This window comes from Artibeus jamaicensis, unplaced genomic scaffold (genome assembly GCF_021234435.1).
Source record: "Artibeus jamaicensis isolate MK-2021 breed Jamaican fruit bat unplaced genomic scaffold, CSHL_Jam_final contig_233, whole genome shotgun sequence".
NCBI lineage: Eukaryota > Metazoa > Chordata > Mammalia > Chiroptera > Phyllostomidae > Artibeus > Artibeus jamaicensis.
Genome location: NW_026521486.1, coordinates 30,699,135 through 30,711,643, shown reverse-complemented (window position 1 = coordinate 30,711,643; position 12,509 = coordinate 30,699,135). Strand labels below are relative to the sequence as shown.

The following is a 12,509-nucleotide window of genomic DNA, read 5'->3' as shown; positions in this document are numbered from 1 at the left end:
CAATGGGAATGCTGGAATGGATATCTTATTCAAGGCTGGAAACCCATCTGAGGATTTTCTTCCATGAAAGGGTGCAGAGGTCAATTCAGCAAGGCCATCAGCCATGCACTGGTATGAGGGAAACAGAATCACTAAGAAGTTTGGTGGTTCTCCTCTGCAAATTAGAAAGACAGGGCTGGGCTCATTAACATCCATAGGGATAATGGTGGAGCTCCCTCTTCCCAATAATAGAGACAGGGTGGCAGGGTTTAACTACAGTGAGCTGGGAGATCCAGTTACCGCAGTGACTGGAGAGGTTTGGAAGTGAGCTGAGGAGCCAGCAGGGCTGACCCACAGAGAGCTGTATGAATGATCAATAAAGTATGGTGTTCCTATGAGAAAAAGGGCAGCCAGCAAAGGCTTTGTTCAAAATCAATAGTAGCAAAAGACCAAGAGTGGAGCAATAAGAAGTTGAAGAAAACTGCCTGAATAAAATATCACAACTCCTTGCTTCGTTATCAGATCTGAGACAATTTTCATATTTGGAGCCCATTGACTGGAATCTAGGGATCCCTAGGAGAAAAGATCCTCTAACATCATGGGAAGGAAGTATATACACTTTGTGAATTCCCTCAGACCTTTCCAAAAGGAAAAGGGAATGGTCCTTTCCCCAAAGCACCAATGGTTAGTCACTCAGGTGACTGTACACCTGAAGAAGGATGAATTGCCAGACATTTCAAGAACTATGGGACATTAAACACTAGTTTACTGCCTTCAATGCTGTGCAAACCCAGAATCCAGCCATTGTTTTGAGAAGAAAACCAGCCCCACTGCATTCCAAATCTAAGTCTCTCAGTTCAGTCCCACCAGTGTTAATTTCCTCGACAGCTTCTGATACTGACAAACCCATCATCATTTTATCTGCCTTTCCCAGTTGTCCTTAACCAGAGTCCTGTCCTACCACAAGTAACTCTATCCCGTTTAGGATAAAGTCTCATTAGCATTTTACCATCTTCCAGAATAATGTAATTCTTTTTCTAATCTTTTTCAACAAATACTTACTTAATGGCTAGCATAGCACGGTATCAGTTCAGAACAAGGGAAAATCCTAAAAATCTACCATTAGAAAAAGAAGAAAGCATTTTTCATTTATGGACATCACATAACAAACCCTGCAGGGCTCCTTTATACTCCAGACAATACTCCCATCTCCTTCTCCCTCATCTCCAATATTTACAACCTAACACCTATAATTTTTTAAGACTATCAAGTTTTATCCTATTATATCTGTTATAATGTTTTCACATCAGTCACAAGAAACCCTTGACTCTTAGGTGATCACCCATCATGTGAACCCCAAATCCATGCTCCGATGGTCTTCTAACCTAGCCTCATCTCCTGTCATCCTCCAATTCCTGAAATTCCACTAGGCCCTCTGAACTAAAGGGTAAGTAACCAGAAAAATAACCTGTATCTTCAAGTACAGTAAATCTTCATTTAAGTTGTCAGTAGGTTGGTTCTTGGAACTGCAGCAAAATGGCATATAACAAAATCAATTTTGCCACAGTCTAATTGATATAAAGAAGAGTTAAATTCCTCCAGCATTTCATCAGCCTTATACTATAATGAGATTAAATGAAAAGGCATTATATTTGAGGATCTTCTCTATGTCAGTGAAGGTTCCACTCACTTTTTCACTCCAACTGTCCGACGCCTCTTCCCTGCAGATGCAGATTCCACCCAGACCTCGAAAAGCAGCTAGTTTGACCCACACCCCTAGCACCCCTAGGCGTGGAGGCTGGTGGGCGCTCTTTAAAGACACAATTTGGACAATTTTTGTCTGTTCTCCCTCTCTCTTTCCTAAACCCACCCAGATGAGAATCCCAGGGGATCAAGCAACTTGATCCCCTCCTTACTCCAGTGATCTAGGTTCCCTCCAGTGGCTGACCAATTGCTCTGCTCTTGTCGAGATATAAGAGGTTATGTGTGAGGCACACCATACCACTTTGTTCTAAAACGCACGCGCACACATATGCACAGATGTACACTAACACTCCAGGGCCTGTTTTATCTGTACTCATTTGTGGTAACCCCACGTGACATACTACCTATTTAAATTTTTGTTTATTCTGTTTTCCTACCCTAGAATATACCTTCTATAAGAAAAGAATTTTTCTCTATTTTGTTTACTGTTATATCTCCATTATTTAGAACCAGAACTAACACATTGTAGGCACTCTAGAAAATTTAATTATTAGTCTTTTAATAATTAATTCTTTTTAATTAAAAGAATTAACAAATTCCTAGGGATATAAAGCCCTAAGTGTATCCAAAGAGAGCTACCCCACTGTAAGCCTAGTGGAATTTTCAGTGAAAAGATGAATTTGATATAATGAATGCATTGAAATAAAAAAAAAGTGTTTCTCAGACCATATTTTCCCAGTGAGGTCTTTTGAGCAGGGGGTGCACTCTCTTTTTTTGTAATCGGTGTGTCTCACAGGCAGGCCAGCAGGTTGTAGGTCTCCAACTCCAGCTATAAACGAATGTTGTCTGTTCAGTGTTCATGTGTGTGTCCTTATTAATAAGCTCTTTCTTAACCTGTAAATGTTAGGTTACTCTTCGTTCATTCAGCAACTATTTATTTGCCAGGCGCTGTGCTAGTTTGGGGGGATACAAGGCTCCTACTCTCAAGGAACTGACCGCTGCAGCTCCTCCAGTGAGCCTTCCACCTGCAGCTTCAGTAATGTCATGGGAAGTTCTGTGGTCATTTGTGGAAATCCTGATCCATATATCACTAACCTTAACTCTTTGGGGTCTAGCCCAAAATAAACACCAAAAAACAATCAGTGACCTACTGTAAATGCATTTTGACCCAGATGACCCAAATTTTATTTCCTGTAATGTGTTCGACCTTCGATCAGAGGGTGGCCATTGCCTCAGTGTATCTGTAAGAAAAAGTTAATAATCCCAATTCATTGCAAATATTATGAGGATTACATAATAGTTCATGTTTTGAAAACTTAATCCACTATTTACATTATTATCTTAATTGGGAGATGACACTGCGTGATGTAAAAAAGACATAGCTTTGGAAGGAGATAGACTGGGGGTCAAATCCTAGCTCTGGGACTGACCAGAAGATGAAAACAATGCCATTTAAGGTACAAAGTTAATGTGGGAATTAGACTTGACATATTTCAAAGGCCTAGCACCTAATGCAGGGTAAGTGAACACCGCAAATGCCCCTGTCAGCTCTTTTTTACTTAGTGTAATATCTTGGCACCTAACCATTAAAGTCTATTTCCTTCTGGTTTTTTATGTACCTCAATTTTATATCTGTAGAATGGGAAAAAATATTGTGCTGGACTCTTTCCAAAGGCTTTCTCAGATGCACTGCATTATTAATACGTTGTAGTTCCTAGGCCAAAGTCACTGCCATCCCATCCTTGAGGGCAGCGTCTGATGTTTTTTTATTAGCTTTCTGCACGGTCAATTCTAAGAGACAGAGAAATCACATCTAGGAAAAGCTCCTCAGGGCAGGACACCAAAGGAAAATAAGAATAATGAGGTAATACAAACTGTAAAGTAAACCAGGCAAAGGGCCAAGAATATTCACGCAAAGGGAGACTGGAGACAATCAGCTCTCGTGTACTTTCAGCTTCCAGCTCCTTTCAAAAGGCAGGAGACAAAGAACACTCTTCTCTGGCAATTTCGAAAAGGCAAAGCCAAACAAACCCCCTCACTTCCACTGTCCTTAGAGGACATGCCTTCACACTTCACTGTTGGCCCCAGATCACTGCCTCCATTGACATCCTGTGGTCACACAGTGGAGATGTTTACAGTTTGTGGAAACTTCAATTCTGTTCTTCATTAATCTAGTCTCAAGGTTATTCTCTTAAGCAAATGAAAGCAGGATAATGAAATTTTCAAGTCATTTTACCACAGTTGGTTCATATAGGATTTGTGCCTCCACCTGAAGTCCCCAGAACTAGGAGGATTCTCTCTCTCTCTCTTCTCGAGTACTTTGGTCTTTTGAAATGAAGAAAGTAAGCTTTATATCAGATAGAAATTAGCTGATGTGTGGGCACGCTCTGAACCTGTGTTACAACATATTTGTAGTCTGTATTTTCACTCGCGGTGCTTTACACATTTTGAAGGACTGGAACAAATAATATGTCCCTAAATCTATCGTTTAATGCTTAAGAAACAAAGTAACCTACTTTATGAACCAACTGACAAGCTCAGTTGCATCACCTACTTCAGTATTTTATTGATTTCACAGCACTTCACTTTAAAAGCAATGTATGCCAGTTTAGGTCACATTTTGATAATTCAGCCCACAGAAACCTAACATTTTTTTACTCTCTGATGTATCTGAACATTCAAGAGTATAACAAAGACTCATATTATTCTATATTATATGCTCAAAATTCTATATTCTATAGAATTCTAAATTCAATTATTCTATATTATATGCTCTTATGAGTTATATGATTACCATGCAACAGTACCACAAATAGAATCAGGAACGTAGCTGACAGTTAGATAGAAATTAGGAAATAGATAGAGAGATAATATAGCAGGTGCAAAGCCAGTGTTTTGGACAGTTTTGACAATCCAATATGGAGTCACTGTCAGCCAAGGCAGTTATGTAAAGGTCTATGTCAATACTGAGGTTATGGGGTATACCAAGAACACCCTTAGGAGGGTCTGGAATTCTCAAAATCACAAGAGTTCACACTTGGATAAGGACTCCATCTGGACACCAGAATGAATGGGACCACCCAAAGTTGGAGCTTGCTGTACCATGGGTCACGCTCAGAGCCCTGCCAGAGTTCCATTCCACCGGATGGGTGCTGTTACTGTAGCCGCCTGGCTTGAGACTGACACCTGCCTTCTCACCTGCGGATACTGCCAGTGACTGGGACTTCCCTGTTTGTGAGTGACTAGGGAAGTCTCCCCTGATAAACCTGCCATTATGGAAAGACACAAATATGTACGAGGGACTCCTTTGGGGGGGGTGCTCTGCTGCTTGTCGCAAATAGACAGATAGGTAGGTAAGCAGATAGATAGGTGGATGATAGATAGATTGACAGGCAGATAGAAATATTTTTATAAATATAAACTCAAGGTGAGTTTACTGCCACAAAAATTGGGAACTTTTGATTCCTGGTGCATGGCATTTGATATATTTCAATAGGTAAGTTTGATACTTAAATTTGGTTTTGTTCTTTGCCTGGTTATTTTAGGGGTGTGTCTGTACACGAGCCATTGGCAGGCAGCCAGATGCTTGCTTGTTTTTTTTTAGATTGTTTCAGAGTTAAACAGATTTCTTCTCTCATCCATCCCTTGCCCTGTCTTTGGGGTGGTGACCTTTAAGCCGATCAATCTGTCCTTCAGAGTCGTGGCTTTCTCTAGCTACCATATTTAAAATCTTTGAGGGCAAGATTGAGTTTTCTTAAAAGTGATACTAATGAAATGTTTTCTCACTAGAACAGAAGGAGGGCTCTGATTTTCCTACCAGTCATGGAGACTTTTCCTCGGCTGCTTTTAGAAAGGATCTCAGGGTTCCCTTTGTCTGGCTGTGATCACTCACAGATTGCTAGTGTCCTGAGGCCGCATACATTTCAGGGAGCTCTCCAGCCTTCTTTCGAGCTAATTCCTTCCAGAGCCTCCGTTCAACTGTGACTCATCACTTTACAAAGCCACCGCCTCTCTGCACTTCTCCTGCCAAATGTGGAGGGCACGTCTTTCCCACTGGATTCCTGCCATTTCTTTCATAGGTTTGACGTAATCCTCTTTCTCATTGTTTTTGTGCTCAGGCTGTGCAAAATCACAGGCAAAAAGTAGAATGGGATCTTCAAAACCTGGAAGACAATGCTGATATGTCTTCCATTATCCTGGGGTATTCTTTAGCTATGAAAATCTCTATTAGTTTGATTAGGGAGTTTTAGCTTAGTTCTGTTAATTGTCTGCTTTGGTGGAAAAGTAGGGTGTTGTATGACTTCACATGATTCAGGAAAGTAGCAGAAATTAGAGAAGACATTAAAAATATAACCACATATGCTGAAAAAGTAAAGAACATTTTTTATTTTAATTGTTGTTCAAGTGCAGTTTTCTGCCCTTTGGCCCCACCCCAGCCCACCCCACCCCCCTTGTTATTGTCCGTGTGTCCTTTATACTAGTTCCTGTAGACCCTTCCCTGCTTCCCCTGAAATGCCCTCCCCTCTCCCCTCTGGTCACTGTCAGCCTGTTCTTAGTTTCAGTGTCTTTGGTTATATTTTGCTTGTTTGTTTTGTTGATTAGATTCCTATTAAAGGTGAGAGCATATGTTATTTGCCTTTAACCACCTGGCTTATTTCGCTTAGCATAATGGTAAAGAACATTTTTTATTTTTATTTTAATAGCACAGAGGTCTTTTATTTTTTATAGTGATATTGCCATGAATTTATAGGGAATGGGTTGCAGCAGCTCAGACTCCTTCCCATTGGCTCTCACACAGTCTGCTTCTCTGGGTGGAGCAGGCTGGTCCTTCAACTGAACCCAGGGTCCTTTCTCTGTGGCATCTTTCTTTTTCTGATTATTTTCCCTCGTACATTTCAAGAAGCTACCTCAGCTCTTAGAGTACTTAACATGTTCGGGACGTGCATTAATTCGCTTGGCAAGAATCTTACCCTTAACTTGTTTGTTTACAACAAAATGTCCATTGCATGCTGGTCGACATTGTAGACTCTTCCAGTTTTGCCACAGTAGCATTTGTGGGGCTTCCCTTTTCAGACAAAGCCCATTCCTTCCATGTCTAGAATATCACCTTTCTTGAAGATTTGCACGTATGTGGCCAAAGGAACAACTCGATGTTTTCTAAAAGGCCTAGACAACAGATAGTGGTACCTCCCCCTCTTTTCCTTTGTGTTAGTCATTTGTGTGAATTACGGAAAGATGGTGGTTCCAGTGGAAAAGGAAAAAAATTTTTAATTAAAAAATTAAACATTTTAAGTCAAATTTACCATCTGAGCATACAATAGGCCTTATGAGAGGTCTCATGGCAACAGAAGTATTCATCACGTTCACCCGTGTCTGCACTTTATTAATCATCCCCCCCCTGCTCAGTAATGACAGCTTCCCCTTTTCCCCTGGCATCTCTCCCTTACCCCCTACACTGACTCAAGTCTCTCCCATTTTAAGAATCAATACTTCAACTTTGCCTCCAATCTAGCACCTTCTTCCTTCTAACCTTTTAATAATACCTCAACTTCTAGAACAAGCAATCTATATGAACTGTCTCCACTTTGTAATATTTAGTTCTTTCACTTATTGATTACAATACCTTCATCCCTACGTTACTGCTATTCCAAAGTGGGCATCTCTATTGCTAATTCCAATTTTATTAGTTATTACTCTGAGATAAAGGTGACTGAAAAGTCAATTCAAGCTGGGTTAAAACAAAATTATTTGTGTGATTGTGGTGATTGTAATCATTCAGCTCATTTACCTAAAAAAGTTTGTAGGGCCACCGTCGGGTAGAGCTGAACCATCAATGACTGCCACATTTTGACTCTGCCTTCTTCTACTCTAGTTTTACGTGTTGGCCAGCTCAGGCTTTATGGTGGTAAAAAATGACAAAGATCTCTAGGCTTCCATTCTCACTGCTCTAAATCTAGCAGGAAAAAAAATCTCTTGTTTGATCATATCTCCATATAACTTTCAGGCTTAACTTTGGTGGACTCAGAATAAGTTACATATTCACTGCTGAGCCAAACAGTTGGACAGGCTGCAACATTCTGACAGATTAAGGCTTGTGTCAGATGTATTAACTTCAGAATCAAACATGGCTTTTAATTTCAGCTGTAATGGTGTTTATTAGCAGTAAAAATATAACTACACTTTATAGCTAACATCTTTTTCCTCATAACAGCCATATAAAGTTACTTGTTAGACATTACAAAGATGATAGATGTTTGAAGAATTTAAGTAATTGGTCCAATTCCAAAAATTAACAAGAAAGCTCTAAGATCTGACCCCAAGTTTGTTCAGTTTCAAAACCGTGATCTTCCCATTGCGTAAGCTGAGACACTATGCCTAAAGCACTCATCACAGAGCCAGCACATGCTTCACTCCTGTGAATTCCTTTTCTTCTCTCACAAATGCAATTCTGATCGTGTCATTTTGTCTTAAAGCGCCCTCCATAACCTGGCCCCTTCCTACTTTCATGGTTTCATCTCTGTTTTTTGCCAGGTAATTTTGAATCATTTGTTCCTCCTTCAACATACTAGGTTCCCCTGTTCTTCTGAAATATTCAATATACAATGTATTCATTTCTGTCTGGCTTTCAGTCTTACCTCAGGCATACACTTTCTTCTGTGTTCCTTTGTAGTTCATGCATACTCTTATTATGGAAGTACTTACACCATAGTAGTTCCTACATGTTCTCCCATCACGCTGTGAAATCTTAAAAGTCAAATCTATAGATCCACTTGTTTTCTCTTCATAGCACGGTGACACAGTGCAGGTGCTGTGCAAATGTTTATTGAATGAATAAATGTACATACAGAGAAATGAATTTCTTTTTTCCAAAATAAGTGTATAGTCCCTCTCTCAGCATAAATTTTGTTAGACACAAGAAAAACTATTCTTGATACTCTCTTTTCCTTCCATCTAGTTGATGGTGATATAACTTCCTTAAATAATCTTTGTTTTTGTGCTCATTCCTCTGTCTCTATTGCTGGAGCTACTGCACTAGTCTAGACCTTCACCATTGCCTGGATTACTGAAAGAATTCCCCTTCCTTCTGTATGGGTTTTGCTGCACACCATATGCTGCATGACTGCAAGAATATTACTAAAATAAACAAGGGACCCCTCTACGAGTTTCTATTCTCTTGAGCACAAATTCCAGACTTCTAAAATGACAAAGCCTTTCAAAACTGCCTTCATCTAGCTCTTTGGTGCTCTTCTGTTTGTTATTTCCACATTCACATCTTCTATTCCAGCCGTATTTTTTAATACAACAGTTAAACCATCCTGCATGCACCTATCACTTCAAGTCTATTCACTTTGCTTGTGCTGCTGCCTTTATCTGGAGCACTCCCTCACTTTGGCTGCTGTGCAAGGACAAGCTCGTAATCATCATAATCACCACGTTATCTATGAACACTTGTCAGATACTCCTACACGCAACTGCTTCTTTCCTTTTTCCTAGAGGTAATACTTTTATTTAACCCCCCCCCAAACCTTTAATACAACTCTTGTGCTTATTTAGTCTACCTTTCCTACTTGATGGCAAACCTCTTAGTAGCAAGACCTGTGTCTTACTCATCTCTTTTTGCTGGGTTTTTCCCAACCCACTACTCAGAACATAAATATCTGGTGGTTGGGCCAAAAAAAAGGGAAAAGATAAAAATACAGAGAGAATTTAGTTTTCTTTCAATGCCTCTGTGATATAAATCCTTAGAGAAGAAAATCTCTGAAAGACAAAGGAAGGAAAGACTCTTGTCTACATAAAAATTGCTTTTGCAACAATAGCATCTATTGCAATATCGTGAAGTATGTATGGACATATATTATTTGGTCTTGAGTCTTCTTGCAAGGGTTCAGTTCTACCAGGAATAGTCTTTCCTGTTGCTGGCTTAAAAAGTGATTGACAATTACTGGGAAATAAAATCTAAGAAGTTTGAGTTCTTACTCTGTGTGCTAACAAAAAATAAATTTGAATACATAATTTTTGTTAACTATATATTTCCTCTCTAATAATCCTGATTATCAATGAAAAACAAGTACACACTTACGAAAAATATTTTCTATCTTAAAGGAGATGCTAATTATTTTACTATTTTTCCTATTTACATTTTGTTTCTACATCTAGTAGTTGATCATTAAATGAACCTCTTGTCTTTCTTAGCTTTTCTTCTCTCTGTCATTTCAAGTTTTCTAAACAAGTAGTTTAACCAATACTTCCAGTTTCTTCCCACCAAGTATCTTAATACTCTGCTATCACTATAACATTTACTACTTTAGTCTATTGAAATCACACCAGCACAGTAATAAAAAACCTTTAACAGTATTGATGGAAACATCATTATTATGGAAGATTTATGAAATTCTTTCTAATCATCCAGGAGTCAACAGTTGTATGGCTTTTTTCCCTTCTTTTCAAAATCTTTTTCTTTTTGTGTTTAACAACATTAAATTTACTTTCTAGAAAGTCTTTGCTCTTTTATCATCAGTGATGCTACTTTCTTGGCTGACAAAAGACTTTCTGCTATTGTTAATTGGGGGGACACCTATGAGGACTGACTCTATTTCTTCCAGCCTGAAAAATTTAATTTTACCATTGATATTAAGCCCAGAGTTTCAAGTATCGGATAGATAAAGGAAAGTTAGGTTCAGTCAGATTGTTTCACAAGGAAGTAGAACTCTCTACTCAGATACTGAACTCTAAAGCATCAAAAGGTCAGCCAGATATTTGGCAACTGAGAACCATAGCACTAAACAGAAACTTTATGCTTTTCTTCTGCTTTGTTCTCTCTGGAATCCTTTTTTGTTGTTATTGAATAAGAGATCATAAGGAAACCATATCAACTTACTGTGTCTCATTTGAAAATTGCTCTTAATATATATTCTACATGTTAAATGATAGTTTCTGTTACATTATTTTTTAAATATGATGCTCCTTAGAAGCAAATTTAAGTCAGTTTCATGTATTTCTAAATATATCTTAAAGGAAAATCCTCTGAGACAGAGCATATCTATTATGTATATCTAAACACATACAAATGCACAAATTATTATTTATAGTCCTATAGTAGCCATCAAAATACATATTTAAAAACAAAGTTTTTGAGCTACTTTTTGAAATGATCAATCAAAAGATATGTGGTATCTATGTTATCTACTATATATCTGTACACACACAAATATCTATGTATGAAAAATGATCTTAGGATTGTTTTTAAAATATAACATCCAAAATATATTAAGTATTATAGCTATAAAAATGTTAAGTATGCATGAACAATTCAAAATAGAATATCAAAAATACTTGTCTCAGGAACACTTCTAATCATTTCCAGTTTAGCGTAGCCCAATTCAATTTGACTTTTGTTCAAATAAAATCTTAAAACTTAAAAAATAGAAATGCATATCTTTTGTTCAAATGGCTAACATAGTCAACTCAAATTTCTAAATTTCCATTGTAACATTTCTTATTACCTGTTATTCTCACTACTGAAACATTGGAAAAATATTATAAAATATTTTGTTAGACTATTTGGTGTTCTGTAAACTAAAAAAGTCAGTTAAATTGAATTTAAACATTTTGAAAGCTCATTTATGTGAAACTGATTCACTACTGATGCTGTAGGTATTCTTACGTTGCACATCTTCTCCAGCAAAGCAGATCTTTGGGTTTAAACTAGACAGTTGTAAATGTAGCTGCCAGATTCTTTTAAAAGTGCTTCCAAACATGGTTAATTTTAGTTCTGCTTTTTAGGTAGTTTGGCTTCAAACTCTAACAAAAGAGACTGCTTTACTTACACTGGAAGCTATTAGCTTAAAACTCTACTTATTAACCTGAGTACAAATAAGTAACTGTGTGTTCAATTTTACATGCTCAAAGAAAAAGTAGAGGCAGGAAGAATTATCAACATGAAATTATAGCTAAATTTCACATCGAAGCATTGCTAGTTTCCTGTGAAAATCCACTTCTGAAATGAATGTTACAACAACACACAAATCCACACATTAATATGAATATTCACTGACAGAGCACATTCCCGATTTAGTTTTAAAGGAACCATGGGGAACACTTTATAGGCTCATGAGTAAACGCAATAGATAGGGCAGTTCATTATTGGGGAGCAGGTAGGACATAATCTGAAATTGCAGTGTTTTCATGATTTCAGCAAAGACAAAGTATGCCCTATGTATATTTCATGGTAACTTGGAATTGAGCCAAAGTACACAGCACTGGAGTTCCGAGGGTTAAATCATCATATACTATCAACCTGAACAACACAGCGATTCAAGTCGTTTGCCCTGGAAGCAATTTAGAAAGAAACTCAAGTAAAGCTGCCTAGAACAAGTCCATCACTGTTTATAGAAAAGCAAAAATGTGGGAATTTGGTTTTTCAGAGGAACTCTGAAGTATACATAAAAACAAATGCGATGTCTAATTATTAAATTTTAGTTTCTTTAGACTCATAGGTAGCAGGATGACAGCTATGGGGTGGGGGTGGGGTGAGGGGGTGGAGGGATGGAACAAAAAGAAAAAAGGACTCACGGACATGAGAAACAGGCTGGTGATTGTGGAGGAGGGGGGTGTGAGGGGGCCAAACGGGAATGGAAAAATACAATAAAATCAATAAATAAACATTAAAAAGTTTCTTTAATAATAGGTCGTTTAGATCTTTTAGAGGAAGGTTTTCTGCCATATATTTAAAACACTTATTTCTAACTTAGTAAAAAGCAACATAAAAGCCATCCAAGTTAGTCAATCCTTAACTCCAAAATAAGCTGAAGGCTGAAAACAGAATT

General features: G+C 38.0%; 1 pseudogene; it reads right to left on the bottom strand.

The window, feature by feature from the left end:
• Positions 1-6,405: 6,405 nt before the first annotated feature.
• LOC119042811 (60S ribosomal protein L21-like) lies at positions 6,406-6,899 on the bottom strand (annotated as a pseudogene).
• Between the last annotated feature and the right edge of the window lie 5,610 nt (positions 6,900-12,509).